Genomic DNA, 15841 nt, shown 5'->3' with positions numbered 1-15841 from the left:
TTCAGGATGGCAATACCTCAGTGCAGGCAACCACATCAACTATTATCACACTCTGAGAGAACCTGCTCTGCACCTGTATGCCAGAATTTGTGTTCCAGAGGTCTCCAGATCTCCAGACACCGATTAATGCTCCAAATCCATCCTGGCACTTCATATCAAGCATGCAAATATGAAAAGCATTCAAGTTCTGAATAGGGTCAGCTTCTAACTGCTCTGGTTTTATGTGAGAGGCAGTCTCAGGTTCCAGAACTATACAGTGTTACCTGACCTTAAAAATTGCCCTAAATCCTCAAGTTATTCTCAGAAGTTAGCCCAAGTGAAAAGAAGCAACGCAACACACCTCTGGAAATCTCTAACTACAGACAAATAACAACTTCTTACCTTCTTAGAGAAAATGGAACCTAAAAGTGCCAGTGGAGCTAGCTTTGAAGATGCCTCAAACAGGCCCATTGGGAATGACCTGGAGCTCTGGGCTCTCTCTGTGTAAATCTGCTGAGGTTAATTGAAATTTGGAAGCTTGTAACGCTCACACTTTGTGCGTGCCTGTTAGAGAGCCAGCATGCTTGCAAACATCTCCAAGAATGCAACTTAAAAAAATAGCCTAGTGCACATACCAGACTGTAGGAAGTAAGATTGTATTTTATCCAACTCTATTCAAAAACGCCCAGAGCTCAGGGCTTGAAGTGATTAGAAACAGCAGAGCATGACAGCTGGGAGACCTTCCTTCTCATTGGAGAGAGTAGTTGGCTCAGGTTATGATAGCACTGAGCATGTCTGTTGAACAAAAATTATTTTAACCCTAGAAAATGAATTAAAGCAGATGCTATAATTAAAATTAGCTGCACAGTATAGATATGAAGTTAGCATGCCTGAAAACTGAAACTGCTGCTGCCAGTTGCACAGCACATCCACATAATTGTTTCACCCTTCCTCTGAGATCTTGCCCAGAGGCAGCCGTGAACGAATTTGTTACGTGTTTGCAGTCACAGGAATGAAAGATATGTGACTTTGCACAAGTTCTAAGATTTTCAGATTTCCTGTTGTGATGGGTATTGTCAGACTGCTGTATCTTTTCAGCAGCCACACTCTGAAAGTGCCAGCATTGGCAGCAAAGCAGGAGCATTTTTCTCACTGCAATGGACCATCCCAATTATGAACTAGAAATCCCTTGTCTGAAGGCAGAGACACAATGCTAACTGTCTGCATCCCACCTTTGGCCTGAGATCAGTAATTTTTTTGCCAAGGCACATTATTTTCTTAACCCTGCATATGAATTTTGCCTGAATTTTAGTTCAGTATCATGAGCACTTTTCAGGACTCTGGGGTTTATAGATAGGTGACCTCATTGCTGTGTCCCATCCCAGACCATCCATCTTGGTGAACTCTAATGCTACCAAGAAGCATTTTATTGAAAGGTTTTATACAAGAAAAGGTACAAGGTGATAAGCATAATCCAGAAGGTAGTGTAAAAAAGTAATAACCTTCCAAAGAGCACTCAAAGTGTACAGACTTGAATACTTGACAGACTTGCTTTAAAAAGACAAACATTTTAAAAAATCCAAACAAAAACCAACACTGCAAATCTATCTAAAAAATTTAAAGTAGTTAAAATTCACCTGCTGTTTATTCAGAAAGGTGAGGTATTTCAATTAGTTCCCTTTTCTGTGCACTTGGTACCTCCAACAGCTCTAGATGTAATTCTGGGTTCTGCAGGGGCTAAAGAATTAAGCTATTGCAGCTTCCTCCAGCTCTTCAGAGTTTCACATTCTCCCTGCTGAATGCCATGCAAACACTCCCCAGTGTCCACCAAGTGGAGCACTACTTGACTGATTGCCAGGCCCCAGGGTTTTCCTTCCACTAGCAGTTTTCCTCAGCTAAAGATTAAGCAGACACGATCTTCTGTCCCTGTGCCCAGTCAGAATCCAAGCAGAGACAGATCTCGACTCTCTCTCACACTGCCCACTGTGTGCAGTGACTAAAACATCCCACAGGGCCATAAGTAGGCATAGAAGTGATGCTGCTTTTCTTCTCTCAGAGCTCAGAGCTGCTTGATGCTGGAGCCCTGCCCGGCTGCACGGGCACTGAGCACTCTCCAGACGCTGGAGCACAGCCCAGCTGCTCAGGCATCTCTGTCTATTTCCAGTTTTGGTCTCTTTGCTTTTTTGTAGGGGCTAACACTGGTTCCATCCCATGATGGCCCCAAAACATGAACGGATCTAACATCCTTTCTGTCTCCAAGACAGAGAACTGGGAGGATGTTGTCAGCCACTCCAGGTAGGACCAATTTTGCTGTGGAAACCCTGTTGCTCTTAGTGAATAACCAGGATGGACCACACCAGCGTGGGAGGCAGCTCTTTGTGAAGGCAAGGAAGCAGATTTGACACTTGTGTCTTCCAGAGCTCAAGACAAATAGGAAATGGCCCCTCCAGCCAAACTACACTAAATCAACAGCACCTCTGCATGCCAGGAGATGTCACTCACAGCCAAGGCTGCCCACCCTCAACTCCCTTCTCACCAAACAAGACTTACTAACAAAAGTTAAAAGGAATCAGGTAAGCAGCTGCTTTTAGACATGCAATAAGCAGAGACTAAGGCTTGTTTGAGGAGTGACAATTAGGAATGTCAAGCAGAAAAGATGCTGTCCATAGACCAAGCCATGCTTGGTTCTCACTGTGACCTATCACCTCTAATAAATACAAATGTTTTTGTAAGCTCTGACTTCGCACAACAGATAAATCTGATGTTTGATCTTTCATTTGGATGTTCATGCTTAGTCTGCTACAGGAGGGATCACAAGTGCCACACTAACAGAGACAGTTCCCACCATCACCTTTATCCTTTCGGCTCTTCTCTCTGTGGTCAGAAACATTCCCATTTTCAGCATTAATTTATTTATTATCACTCTATTCTCTCTGCCTGTCTTCCACCTTCTCTTCTGCCTATCTCAGAACTTCTGAAATACCCAGTCCTAAGAGAATTGATTCTTTTAGTCAATATGTAAGAAATGAACCTTTCCAGGTTTTTTTTTCTTTCTCTTTCTGTGTCTTTGTCTCTCTTTCTTTTTTTTTTTTTTTTTTTTTTTTTGTCTTTTCTGTCTAACTGAAGAGTCCAGCATCACTTCTCTACATGTAGAATTACTTGCTTATATTTTTCTTGAGCACTCTTACCAGAGCTGCAAGGAGACTGGCCTTGCACAGCAGTGAACCCATTCCACAGGAGATGATACAGTCCCAGCCTAAGTGAAGTGAGGTGGGGATTTGTACTACCTCAGAAACATAGTCATCCACCAGCATAGGCTGTGGTAAGTCAACCCAGAACCTCTCATGCAAACTCAGCAAACCCAGCCAGGAGAGAAGGGCTCTGGTGTTGCAGTCTGTGCACATTTTCTAACTGCAGGAGTTCGTGTCTGTGGAGTTCTGCTGGCAGTGATGGTAGGGAAAGGGCATGGGAGCAGTCAGTGCTGCTGTTCAATGTGGAGAGGAGAGACACACATCATCCTCTTGGTGAGTGAAAATGAGATTTCAGTAGTCATGAAGTTTTTCAGGCTGAATTGCCTGAAATAACCTCACTGATTACTCTGTGAGGTTGCTGAACTTGCAGTGTTCAGGGTTTGATGCACATTACCCAAAAGCCCACCTGTCTTCACTCACCACAACCAAAAATATGAGTGCATAAACACTCAGAACAGCCACACTGCTTCATTTATCAACCCTTTTATGAAATTTTCCCTGTCCCCAACTGACTTCTTACTCATTCTTCATCTGCCTTTTTCATTTCAACATGCTTGTATCCACGTTACCTAGGAAGACTTTGTTGCAAAGTAATATAAACCACCTGTTTCAGGCCAGCATATTGGAAAAGCCTTTTCTCAGGCTGTGAAGAGGCTCAGGTTTGTCTTAGAATTTACATACAAGCACATATACAGTAAGACAATGGCTTTGGTTTAAGGGGCTTTATTTCAAGTATCAGGACAAGACACTCAGCATGGTGAAATTAGAATTCAAGCTCCAGATCAGGCTTTTACATCACTTTTTACAACTGTAACATGGAACAGTATGGGAGACTCTGCTCCAAGTTTTAATTATTCATATGGCAAAAACTGTGGCCTAAATACTGGTGTGATCTCTGCCCCTCCTTGCAGTGCTATGTAGAATATTGAATACACATTTATTGGGTTATATTTTTCCAGATGAAATACTTGTAAGTGCTGAAGTACAAACATTGAAGTGTCAGTGAAACTGATAATCCAAACAGTGTAATGGGTTTTCTGGATGCTGTCTCTCAGAAACATTTGATACTGAAATCATGTATCCCTACATGTCTCAAAACCCACAGAGTCCTATGAATTTGGGCTACACAGCTTGGCAGCTTGAACTGTCCCATGTGCACACATACCTGTGCATTAGTGAGCTGGAAGATAAAGTGTGCCTGTATCTGAGACAACACCAAGCTGGGGGCAAAGAACACTGACACATAGGGCTGGAACTGAAAATAAATTTGACAAAGGGGTGAGAGCCTGGGGAAAACATCTAACTCACTTAAGGACAGGAGCAAATATGACATTTAGGTAAGAGCCATCACCCAAGGACAGTGTGGTGAGCAATCTGTTAAGTAGCTTTTCCAGAAAAAACGTTGCAGCTATAGCAGTTTATAGTAATCTTTCCCTCCATCTAAAGCTGGTAAATCCTCCTGTGAGGTTCTGTGACCAATTTTGGACACTGCCTTTCAGGAAAGATGTAAACCACTTGGAGAAACTCCAGAGGAGAACAAGAAAGATCACAAGCCTAAAAGCTTGACCTATGAGGAAAGATTGAAGGAATTGAATTGTCAAGTTTGCGAAAATAGAAGAGTAAAGAAGGCTCATTAATTGTCTTCAGACAAATGACATTTCTGTCTGCCAGCCCTGGTGTACCAATCCCACCTCAGGATGAGGGTGTATCCTGGATTTTCTCCCAGTTCCGTTTCCTTGGTTCAGAAGGAGGGGAATCAGCAAAAATGGGACAATGCACTCATAAGTTATGCTGTCAGCAAAGCCAGAGCAGTGCATGTGCTGTCCCTGTGGGATACAGATGGAGTTGTAGGGAGGTGCTCCCTCCTTTGCCCAACAAAGCCCCAGGTTTCGTTCAGACATCATTCAGCCATGGCTGCTGGCTACCCATGTGTGCAGCACTGCTTGGTGGGGGAGTTCCTCATCCTTTTGCTGCTTTTAGTGTTGTGGCTGGGATACAGCCCTGGGAAATTGCACAAGACACATTGAATGAGCCCTCTTTTCCTGGAAAAAAAAAAAAAAAAGCATTTGGAAATCCTGGAGAGCTGTTGTGTGTTGGAGGCAGCAGAAGCTGAGCTATAAGAGCAAGAGATGGATACAAAGGAGCAGGCAGCACATTTCTCTCCCCTCCACAGCTGCCCGCAGCACAGAGGGGCTTTGTGCCCAGGCAGCCCCGTGGCCCTGCAGTGCAGTTACTGCTGGAGAGGTGAGGTCCAGGGGTTCTGGCCACGAGCCCCAGTGGCCCAGACTGCCACACCATGCACAAAGCAGGTTCCCCTGCCAGAGACCTTCCCACAGTGCAGGGCTGGGGATGGTGCTCAGCCTCCCTCTCTGCAAGGCACTGACACCCCCTCCCACCTTGGCCTCACAGCCCATCTCCCTGGTGTTATACACTGCCCCCACCAAGTCTTCCCAATGCCTGCTCATTAAATAATCTCTCTGTAGGAAGATGTTTTTCTAGCTTGCATCACAGCAGTCAGAGCCAGATACTCAATATTCTTAAATACAACCAGTAAGTGCCAGGATGCTGCAGTTTTTTTTCACATTTATATGATGGTTAATGGACTTCTAAGTCTGTATCCTACTTGTACTCCTATCCATTTCTTTACAATTCTCACATCAAAGAGGTTTTTCAAATCAGAAGAGAAAACTGTTATCAGTTACAATAGTTTCCTGCCAGGAAACCTCTGGCATTAATTTCCTACTAGCCATCAAAGCTATATTTTAACTGCAGAAGATTTATTGCCATTATCCACAAAGCTTGAAGTTTCATCAAAAAATATCCAGTGAGCTCAAGGGGGCTTCCTCTCTGCCCCAGCTTACCAGCTAAATTATTGCTTGAATATGCTTGACTATCACATGATGTGAAGGCATTTGTTTGTCTTTTTGGGAAAATAAAAATGATGCACCAAGCACTGACATCTTTCAGCTTTGTCATTGTTGGTAGTTTGAATACACAGACTTGCAATGACCCAATGGTGATGCCAGGCTTCCACTTGGGCTCAAGATCTTACATTCTTTCTCTTCTTAAGTCCCTGGCCATGATTTTTTTCTTTATGCTTCTTCTGACCATCTTTCATACTTTCCAGCTTTAAATTTGCACTAGTTTTATCTTCCTTTATTGCCTCTGAATATGCATCTTTAAGAGATTTTATTATTTTAAAATTAACATAACTTTCAGCAGCTGGATTATGGCTTTTGTGGAATGAAATAAGAAGAGAATGGGCTCCTTCTTATTAGCATTCCACATTTTAAATACTCTACTAATTTAGCTCAAGTATTTTTTATTTTGTGATGTTACTTCTTTTAAGAGCTACTAGACATTGTTGACAAAGAATAAGTGTGCATTAATAATTTGAAACTCTCATAGCAATTCCTCTTTTTCTCTTGTGACTGTGGTCAACACACATTTCTCTTGAGCTAGAAATAATGTATTGTAATTGCAAAGTAAATTGTGAGATGGCCAGCCTTAGTTCTGATAAATTGCCTTGTCTTTCACTAAAATCCACCATTATATCAGCTTTTCTTGTCCCTTCATAAAAACCATGCCTGTCTCTGTCCCCAGCATCCTGGCTGGTGACAGGCACTGATCTTCAGTTGCTTTGGACTCTTGCTCCCAGTTCAGCCCCGGGCAGCTATTGTGTACAAATATTTAATCATGTTGCTGCTGAAGAGAGCAGGACCACTGCTTACACTGGAAGATGGGCGATGTGTGAGTCACATCACCAGCCCAGTAGGGCCCACCCTTTCCTGTGTCCCATTAACCACCCACACATGAGGGGGATGTACAACTTAATATGAAAAAAAGAGAGGAAACAGCCTCCAGAACAACCACTCCCCCCTTCAACACCCACGTTGGGCCAGCAAGTTCAGAAACTTCCTGGAGAACAAAAAGTCCTGAGCTTTGTAAATGCTGCAACGCCGCACAGGAGGATCTGGTGGGGAATGACCGCAGAGGAAAGAGATCCAAACGCCCCTTCACCCACAGCTTGCTCTGCACCCAGCACGCTTTGACTCCCAGTGGTGGCAAAACACAGCCCCAGCCGTCCCCAGCTTTCCTGTGAGCCCTCTGCACTGGCAGCCTGCCCTGCCCTGAAGGAGCTGAGGCCCCCAAGCCTCTCACCACACTTCAAGGATGTTTTTCTCTGAACTGTAGGCTCCTGGGATCACCTTGTGTGTTGAATAACATTGCTGCTTTCAGGGGCTCACTTCCCTGCTTTCCAAAACAAACAGCACAGCTGCCCAAAGTGCCACATGTCAGCCAGCTGCCTGTGCTGCCCCACGATTTCTGCACACAAAAGCAACCAGCATTTCTCCTGAAGTTTCACTTCCCATTCAGGACCAAAAACCATTGGAGACTGATCACAGACACACAAACACTGTTCCAAGTTGGTGCAGCATCAGCAGAGTCACTGGCAAGGCCCCCAGGGTGATGCCCATTCCCCAGCAGTCCCACATGCTGCAGTGCTTAACCGTGCCTGGAATTTTGCCTTTAGCCAGGTTGTGCCACCCCTTGGTATTGTGATTTTCAGCACATCTGTTTGCTGTCTTAGATGGGCATGTCTCAGTCCTATAAGGTACCCAGTGAGTTCTTCCTCCCCTAACATGCATAGCATCCATTTGCAGCAGAGAACACTGTAGGCACCTCCCTTTGCAACCAATCCCAGCAGAAGAAGCAAAGACCCCCTGCTATTCAGGCAGGGCAGCAGCCCTGCTCCCTCCTTTCAGCAGGCCAGGGTTAGGGCTGCATGCATAAAAAAAACCCAGCACTCTGCTTAAACACTTCCCAACTCACCCTCTACCTTCAGCTGTCAGCACTGTAATCTCCATTCCTCATTGTGGAGCACAGGACAAGAAACAGCTGGAATAGTTTCTTTTTCTTGCTGAGGGGCACATCCACTGTCTAGGCCTTGTGGAAAAATATACTGATTTCTCAGAGGTCAGCTTTAATAACTAGGATTCCCACAAACCATGAGGAGAATTCAGCTCATGATATTTGGCATGAATATAATTCTCTGTTCCTCACGCTGCTACAATTTCCATTTCAAATAGCAGGAAACAAATTACCCTGTGGTATTTTTTTGTGACAACCAATGGTAAGGAACATGGGATCAAAGGCTATTGCAGGGCACAGACCTTGACAAAGTTCCTGAGCATAAGAGAAAGAATACTTCTTGGAAGCTACAAAGGTAATAAGGTAAATATGAATCCAAATTTTCGTGGTCAGAGGAGCACTTTGAAAAGGCTGGAGCCTCAAGCTGACATGTAACAAAACAGCAAAGGAGTTTTGCTGCATGAATGGGCTGGCACGGGGTGCTATTAATCTCTAAAGTTCAGATTACTTATTACTGGGATGTGCAGTGAATCCTGAAAGAAGAATAAAGACACCCATTTATAATCAAGCCATATTTTGGCCTTCAATTTGTGTATCTCCAATTATCTTCCCTCTCCCCACTGTTCTTGCCTCAAATATTTCAAAATACAAACATGAAATATTTTGGATAAGGCAGCACAGGTACAGGGGGACAGTCACAGCAGCCCACCCTTCTGTCCAGAAACCCTGGCCCCATGCAAAAAGGAGCTACATGCCTGCTGCTTCCCTGGAGCCACTGTGCTTCCCAGCCTCTTTCAGCACCATTCTCCTTCTGGCTTGGGATGGGAGGTACCAAGCTCAAGCCAGAGCCAACCTTCCAGCCACAGGATCTCTAGCCCAGCTGCAGAGCTTGCAGCAAGTTCACATGAGCACATATTTTTCTCACATCTCCTGCAGGAGCAGGGACATTGAAAAGGTTATTTATTAACAGCTCTGGGACAAATGAGCAAGAAAGAAAACAAATCCATTTATAAATCAGCTAAAGAGAAAACTTGTGACTCTAATGGTCCCCTTTGTAATTCCTTAAGTGTGGCCTGGAACTGCCCTGGCATCATTTCTTGTGATGCTGAATCAGCAGAACAGCCCCACTTGTGCATTGAATAGCCTGATAAGAGCAAAATACACCCAAGAAAGCACTAACTTACACCATGTCCAGATTTTTCTTTGTTTCTGTTAGGATTTGGGGAGGCTGATAGTGCTCTAATTTCTCACCACTAAATACCAAGCAGTGACTCACATTATCATCTACCTCTGCAATCCAGGACAAATGCTTTCCTCCGGGACAAGGTGGAGACAGGATAAAGGGAGAAAACTCGCGCTAGAGCTGTCTGAAAGAACAACGTCATTGCTATCTCAGCTCTCATTTAGGAGCATACCAATCCTGAATACTTTGCCAGACTTTGTTCTTTGATAACATTTCTCAAGGGGCGGGGGGAGGAGGGGAACAAAAATAACAAAACACTGTTCTGTTTAACAGTTACCCATAGCAGAGAAAAGCTGAGCTAAAGTTTCCAACAATTATCAGTAGAAAATCCTAAAATAGACATGCAATGTACCATGTTTGAACTTAAAACTGGCTGGACAAGAGTTCCATCATGTGGATTGAAAGCTGTGTAAAGAGAACAAGGCAGCTTATCAAGATGACATGTTAGAACAACAGTGTTAAAATGCTCAGTATAGCAGTGATATGGATGAAGAAACCAAGGTCTCAAGCAGATATGGCAAATTGTTGTGTAATTCATTGGGAAGAACTGTATGTCCAGGAAGGAGTGATAAATGATGTCCAAGGTATCTATGGAAACCACCATCTTATACAGGAAACAATTAAACTCAGAAAAAGACAAACAAGAGAAAAATAACTCAAACTTCAGATGCTCATAAGGCAAACAACAGCAGGATTTGATCCCAAAGAGATGGGGCTCACTTAAAGAGATGTGAAATATGGAAATAAAGGCCAGCAGCTGAAGGAGAAAGAGGAGCTGTACAGTAGCTCTTGGGGGCTGTCTCCTCAGAGAAGATGTGGGAACCCTAGCCTTAAATCCATTTATGCACTGGCTGGGCTCCCACAGCAGTTTTACTCAGAGGACTCTCAGCAGTAGGTCTCTTCCTGGGCCATGACCTGCTCATCCTTTACGCAGGCATGTGGGAAGTCAACTTGCTTTGGGTGGGAACAGTGAAGTCAAAGTACTTGGGAGTAGTTTCAGTTTTGCACTTGCTATCACTGAAAGCATCTGAGAATTTTCCTTGCCCTCCTGTTTTGTCTGATATTTTTATCCAGTATTTTTCAGCCCTTAGAGTCTCTTACAGCTCAACTTAGGCCTGATTATATTTTTGCTACCCTGATCACATCAAAACAAAAGCTTCTTAAACTCTGATGGTCTTAGCAGTTATAAACGAAAAAATATGTGAAAGCTTTGTTTAAGAATGGAGAAGTTTGTAATGTAGCTATGATACAGCAAATTAATGCAGCAACAGCACATGACCTTATGAAACAGGAAGATGATGTTCATTTTGAAAAATCGTTCTGGTCCCATTTTCTCACCCACTCTTCCTCACTCCCCCCATACTCACCAAGCTCACTGAGGTGCTCCAGCAGGATCCTCTGTGAGATGAGACCCAGTGTGCCAAGTGCCAAATCCTCACTGCCCCTCTTGGGTTCCTCTTCAGTGACAAGCTACAAATTCTTGAGCAGGTCTTTTGCCATCTTCAGGAGTTAATGGTTACCACAGGGTGATCCTTTTGCCTGGAAAGCCCTTTTATCTAGAACAGGTGGCTGCTCAGTGCCTTTTCTCCTCCTTATTTTGGGTACCTTAGCTCCCACTGTCTGTCTGCTTGCCCTGAGAGGAGAAGGACAACTTGCACAGAGGATGTGCTCTGAGTTTATTCTGATCCCTCTGTTATTTGAGCAGTTTTGTTCCCCAAGGAATAGTCTACACTTTATCAGCACCCAGGCCCTTTCCTGACACGCCATTCATGTGAGACTTATCAGGGCACAGGCAGTCAGACCTGTTGCAAACACATTTTTCAGCACTTACCCAGTTTAGTGCAGTCAGTTACATCCTTGGTTATCAATACAGACCATTCTGTTACTCCTTGATCTGTTGCTCCTTCTCTCTCACACACACACATATTCCATTTCCATTCACATTTCCTCCAGGCCTGCTGGAGTATTCCTGCACCTCCAGGATGCGCCTCCTGCATGCCTGCCTTATGCACAGTGTGTTTTCACAGGCCATCATTGCAGCTGGGAAAGGGTCTCCTTGGTTTGGTTAGGTTATGACAGCAGCAAAGGAAGTAGGTTTTCGGGCTGCTGTGGTTACCATGCAGTTCTGCTGCTCAGATGCACCAGGTCTCCTGCTCTTAGCTTGTGGCCCAGCACGAGCACAGCAGCCGTGGCAGTCTTTGGGAAATTAGAGGATGCTGAAATCCTGCAGAGCAACACTGAAGCCTGTCCCTGAGTGTCACTACCAGGCTCACCACTGAGGATTTAAAACAGTTTTTAACCAAGATCTCACCAGCAATGTTGGAGCTGGAGCTGTTTTCAGCCTGTCAGCTGCCGAGCAGCTGCCTGTGATAGTACACGGTGAGACCATTGTCACCAGTGTAGCCAAGACCTGGTGCTGTTCCTATAGCCAGGCTTGCAGGGCAAGGCTGGCATTAACCTCAGCTTCTCCCATAAAGCTCCTGTGAGACAGGACAGCTGCAGTTATCCCAGAGCAGAACCCCAGCACCCCCAAGGAGGCTTTTTGCACTCACATTTTCTCATGTCACATTCTTATGAATCCAGCCTTCTCCCAGCACACAGACGCCAAGCAAGGCCAGGGCTCTCTCCCTACTTTCCCAGTATTGCCAGGCTCCCCTTGGCTCTGTGGCTTTCACAGCTGACTCCAGCTCTCAGCAGTGCTGTCTGCCCACATCATACAGAAAACTAATACAGAACAGGTAATGCTGGAGGCTCCATCATAGTTTTGTTAGCCTTTCCCTAATAAGAACTCATAACACTTAAATTTGACGCAGTGCTTTTCACCCATACATTGCCATGGAGTTTACAGAGGTCAGCACCATTAGCCTTATTCCCCTGGTTGATGAAAAGGCATAAGAGAGCAGCAGACATCCCAGTGCTCTGCCCTGTGGACCACCTCACCCACTTGTCTGGGTAGCTTTCATGGACCAGGGGTTGCAGCACACTCTCTCCTACAGAGAGGCAGAATTCCCAAGGTCCAGGGAAAGAGCAGCACACTTTGGTTACAGCTACTCTTAAATTCATCTTCCATCATTTTGATATATTCTCTGATGTTCTGCCAGACTAACAACAATTTGGAGATTAATGGTCCAGAAAAGTACACACATGACTCATGCTACAATTTCTATGCAGTTCTGCCACAACTGTAAAAACAGGGAATAGAAATGGAAAATGTCATTTAAGTTAGAAGAAACAATCTGGAAAAGGGTAACAAAGGCATCAGAGTCCCATGGAGGAATGAAGGCATTCCCTGTGTCTCCTTCCTGCAGACTTCAGGGATGGAAGAAGGAGAAACCAGCAGAGTTAAAAGAATTCATTACTACATTATAAAGATGCCAGTAAACTAAAGACTAACTGCTACAGCACACCAAAAATTCCTGAGATGTGTAAATATATTGTTACAATCTCCTGAGAAACAGAGAGGCAAAAGAAGTTCTCCAAATCCCTATTTACAGAAGGACATCTATTCCCAGCAAGGCCTATGGGATCCAGTTAACATTCTTAGGTGCCAAGTGGCCACAGCACTGAAGATTCTTAAATTGGTAGAGAAATTACTGGTCTCTGTAGCTGAGACATGCTTTGTAACCTTAAATGCAACTGTGAAATTACTGTCTTTAACAAGGAGTGCATAGCATGGAGCCAGGTTCTATTGTAAACCATTATTTTTAAGATGAAGTGCAGGGGTTTAGTTTCACCGTTTGCTTAACTGCTCTGTTTTCTCTGCCACAAAAAGGGACTATCCTACCTCTGTCTTATCCCATTGTTCCACCTTTCAAATATGGCCCTAATTCTCTTTAGTTAATGACAGAATAAATTCTAAAGAACCATGCTGGAGAATTTTTTCCTTCTTTTCTGTATGGCTTTCATGCTTTTGGTCACAGCAGTATTTCTAAATATTGTAAACAAGAGCCTGACCACTAGATTTACCAGAATAAAGTTCTTTTTGGCTTCCCTTGTGTTCATGTTTACTGCAGTCTCAAACAAAGCTGACAAACAGTAAGCTTCCTACATTATTTCAGTGAAATGGGACTAAATATATAGAAGCTTTAGATCAACTTATTTGGCACATTCAATTCAAGACAAAATTGCAGATTTCCAGTACATTTCCCAAAAGAATCTGGAGTCAGCAGCTAGGGGCTGATTGTGGCAAAGAGCAGATGTTCTCTCTGGCAGGAGCTGCCCACTCCCATTCTGGCAAAGAGCAGGGAGGGACAGCTCTCAACAGAGGAACAAATCCCATTCCATTACCTGTCCCCACCAGCAAACCCACCCTTCACAAAGCAGCTCCACCTTTCCTCCCACTGCATGTCTGCTCCCTGGGCTCTGCCATGCACTTTGGGTGTTTCCATCCATCAGCTGTACTGAAGGGACTCCAAATTCCCTCCATCCCTCACTCTTAGAGGAGTCTACCTCCTCTTGCTAAGCCCAGGGAGGAAGGTGGAGATGCTGCTGCCTCCCCTGCCCCCAGCTGCAGTGGGGCTTCTGGTGAACATCAGAAACCACAGCAGCTGAACCAGCCCCTCCTGTCTCTTCTCTGTCTCAGGAGTCCTACAACCAGATTGTGACAGGGCTGTGAACCAGCTGAGAGGCTGAAGTGGTTTCTGAGTCCTGAGCTGCTGACTCACCTTTTCCAGTCAGCACACAGAGCTCAAAGGCCAAGGATGGTTTGAGCTTTGTCTGAGAGGCTGCAGACAGTTAATAAAAAACAAATTAAATCTCATTCCTTTGTAAAAATAGGTCCTTTTTCTTTGCATCCTCTCCATCAAGAACGCTCTGGCACTCACTATGATTTGTGATCAGGGCCAAGATTCTCAGGAAGAGAATACAAATCAAAGGGGAGAATGCAAATCAAACTAAGAGCCTTTAACTTCTACTTAAGCAACATAAAAACGTTTGCTTAAAGGTGCAAGTTCCAGCCTGTAAATCAGTCAGTTACCCTGTAAGGGTTACTTTATATTCAGAAGAGATGTAGTATTCAGCTGGGTGAAGGTCACAAGGGAGCATAGAACGGCACAGGTCAGACTGATGGATGTGTGGCTCCTCATACTAGAAACTTAATCCCTGTGTTGACAGCACAAGGGGAATTTGAAAGGCAATGTAAAGGAAGACAGTGAAGTGGCTCTGCAGATCCTGCCTGAAAGCTCTTCCCAAGATGGAATGGACAAATATGGGCCCCAAAGGTTTCAGACAAGAACCACAATGTGCAGAGTTGAGGCATTGCTGGTGGTGGCTAAGCACCAACAGGACAGCGACAGCACTGGCCATTACACTGCCTGCATCACCCTTGAGTCTGAACAGCCAGTGCAGCACTAGGGACAGAGGGACAAGGAGCCCAAAGAGCAGCCTGGGAAACAGATCTTTGCAGCATTTTTCACATTTGGGGGCAGCGAATGCATGAGATGATGTGAGCAGATGAATTTGTTCAGTGTGCACTTAGCTGACTCTGTTCTCTTCCATTTGGTCTCTCACACTTTTCCTCTTTTCTTAATTTGTGCTGCTAATGCAGTGTTTCAGAGCACAGGGCTTGTTTCGTGTCTCTCCTTGTGTTGCAGTTCAGATTTTCCTCCTGCACCTCCCAATAACTTTCATGAAAGTGTCTTTTACCCTTACCTTCCTTCTGTTCTCTCACTTGGGCTGGTGTTGACTTTCAAGTTGGACAAACTGAAAGTTATCACAGAGTAAAAAGAACAAGGCTAGAGACAAGGACAGGTGTCTGTTCTCTTTCAGCAGCAAGATTTGTATGAAGTGATAAAAACTAGAAGTGTGCCCTTAGGCTCTGCTGTTCTCCATTGTGAGCGTTCTGGCAACAGCTCTATGACTAAGAGACTCTGATGGAAATGCCTGCCACAAAACTTCAGTTCTGCTCAGAGGGAGGTTTCCAATGAGTTGAAACTTAAAGCCAGTTCTCACACCTAGATGACAAAATAATAATAGAGTTTTATAAGTAATCCCCATCTAACTCGGCTTTCAGAAAACCAGCTGGGGTGCTTCTCTTGTGGACAAGATCCAAAATTTTACAATTTAAATTTGATCAGCCTCAAGCAATACACTAATCCCTTAGGAGGTGGCCCTCCAAAGTAATTTCAGTATCACCTACTTCATCCCAAAGTTCAGCCCAAATACTTCTGTCTCTAACTAAATCTTAACTACCTTGAACAGATAATTTCTAAGCTGAGAACTCAGCTTCTGTCTCAGCACACTTCCAACCACATCCTGCTCTGTGGGGATGACAGTTATTGGGCACTGTTATTGGGCACTGGGCTAGTAAGAAGGTATAAAATACCTACCCAGAGGGTATTAATCCAAAAGTTTCATTTTCTGCTGCTCTCAAACCCACAGGTGGAAAGATATCTTAGGAGAAGAAGGAATGTAACTAAGCTGCACCACACGATGTCAGTTTTGCAACGTAGGTACAACCAAAATGATTATAAATTATTATAGCTTCTGTAACCCTTTG

At 44.3% G+C, this 15841-nt stretch overlaps 1 protein-coding gene across 3 annotated transcripts in view; it reads right to left on the bottom strand.

Moving 5' to 3' along the window:
• ENTPD1 (ectonucleoside triphosphate diphosphohydrolase 1) overlaps nucleotides 1-15841 on the bottom strand; it is a 53614-nt gene that overhangs the window by 11436 nt on the left and 26337 nt on the right. Inside the window, exon 1 of one of the 3 annotated variants that reach the window (XM_050976412.1) lies at nucleotides 10713-10772. The exons of the other annotated variants lie outside the window; for them this stretch is intronic. The gene's annotated coding sequence lies outside the window, so the exon portion shown is untranslated. Of the gene's footprint in view, nucleotides 1-10712; nucleotides 10773-15841 lie in introns of those variants that run through there. 3 annotated transcript variants of the gene reach the window in all.

This window comes from Serinus canaria, chromosome 6, assembly GCF_022539315.1.
Source record: "Serinus canaria isolate serCan28SL12 chromosome 6, serCan2020, whole genome shotgun sequence".
In the NCBI taxonomy this organism is placed as follows: domain Eukaryota; kingdom Metazoa; phylum Chordata; class Aves; order Passeriformes; family Fringillidae; genus Serinus; species Serinus canaria.
The sequence above is the reverse complement of the archived record's forward strand: the minus strand, read 5'-3'. Positions and strand labels throughout refer to the sequence as shown.